The 1,499-nt window shown below is 50.3% G+C and overlaps 1 pseudogene across 1 annotated transcript; it reads right to left on the minus strand.

Moving 5' to 3' along the window:
- Positions 1–289: 289 nt before the first annotated feature.
- LOC308240452 (cyclin-dependent kinase 4-like) lies at positions 290–1,201 on the minus strand (annotated as a pseudogene). Its single transcript has one exon. The product of its transcript is annotated as a cyclin-dependent kinase 4-like (transcript).
- Positions 1,202–1,499: the final 298 nt, after the last annotated feature.

Raw genomic sequence — 1,499 nt, forward strand, 5'->3', positions numbered from 1 at the left:
AAAAAGATCCCAATATCAAGGTAAGGAAGGGGAGAACAAGGGACATACTCCTTGGTGTCAGGAAATAGGAGGGCAGGAGAAGGATGATCCCCAAAGGAGGGGGAGGGAGGGGAATATCATTAAGGCAGCCAGCAAGATATTCTCTGTAAAACGTTGGAGGAAGCATCTCCACAGCCTCAGATAAAAAGACACAGAGCACCTTCTCTGTGGGGGGCTCTGCACTCAAGTGTTCAAAGGAAGGTAAATGACAGCTTCTGTTCTCTTGGTTCTGTTGCAGCTATCCCATTGCTCACTCTGGGTTACCTTCTTCCTTTTGTAGATAAGAGTGCTGCAAGGCTCGGAAGGCAGAGATTCGCTTTTGTGGGTTAAAAATCAGCATCTCCAGCAGCAGCTGTACTCTAGACTTCTCCATCTCCGGTATCACTGACTGCACTGGGCAGGGCCCTCTGTGGGGGAAGGTTCCCCAGGGTAGAGACACATTTCAGGGCCAATCTTCCTCTGGAGGCAGCCCAATCAGGTAAAAGATTTTGCCCAATTGGTCAGCTTCAAAGTGTCCACAGAAGAGAAGCTTTTGAGGAAACATCTCTGCAAAGATACAGCCAACACTCCACAAGTCCACAGGTGTTGCGCATGTGGACTGCAGAAGAATTTCCAGAGCACGGTACCAGAGTGTAACAACCACAAGTGTAAATGCCATCTGATAACTATAGATTCTGGCCAGGCCAAAGTCAGCCAGCTTGATTGTCCCATCACTTGTCAACAGAATATTCTCTGGCTTCAGGTCTTGGTGAACAATGCAATTGGCATGAAGTAAATCCAGGCCTCTTAGAAACTGGCGTATCAGATCCTTGATGGTCTCCACTGGCAAGCCTGGTGGGGGTGCCTTGTCCAGATACGTCCTTAGGTCTTGGTCCACATGCTCAAACACCAGGGTCACTTTGGTCTCCTGGTCAGTTCGGGCGGTGGCACAGACATCCAATAGCCGGACAACATTGGGATGCTCAAAAGCCTCCAGCCGCCTCAGTAAGGCCACCTAACGAACTGTGCTGATGGGAAGGCCCCCTCCAGCACCTCCTTCACTGGGGACTCTCACGCTTTTGAGGGCCACAAAGCGGCCACTGTGGGGATCACGGGCCTTGTACACCGTCCCATAGGCACCAACACCAATCTCAGCCACTGGCTCATATCGAGGAGTAGACATCCTCAGATCAGAGAAGACCTCCCTGTGCCAGGAACTGCGAGGGTGAACCGTTATTGGTTTCTGCGGCGCCACTTGAACTCTGTCTGGACCATACAGGCCCTACCATAGACATAGACCGCAAGCTAGAGTGGACCCCTCACCCCCACCCTCACCATGTCAAAGCCAGAATTTCTTATAAATGTCAAGCAGCTTAATCTACACATTCCTGTCATTCTTGCTCACCTCCCAGAACGTAAATTCATTCAGCTATAAGTTCTCCCTCTACTATTTCTCTTCCACTGACTGAACACACCACTTA

Source organism: Plecotus auritus (assembly GCF_963455305.1).
Source record: "Plecotus auritus genome assembly, chromosome: X".
NCBI lineage: Eukaryota > Metazoa > Chordata > Mammalia > Chiroptera > Vespertilionidae > Plecotus > Plecotus auritus.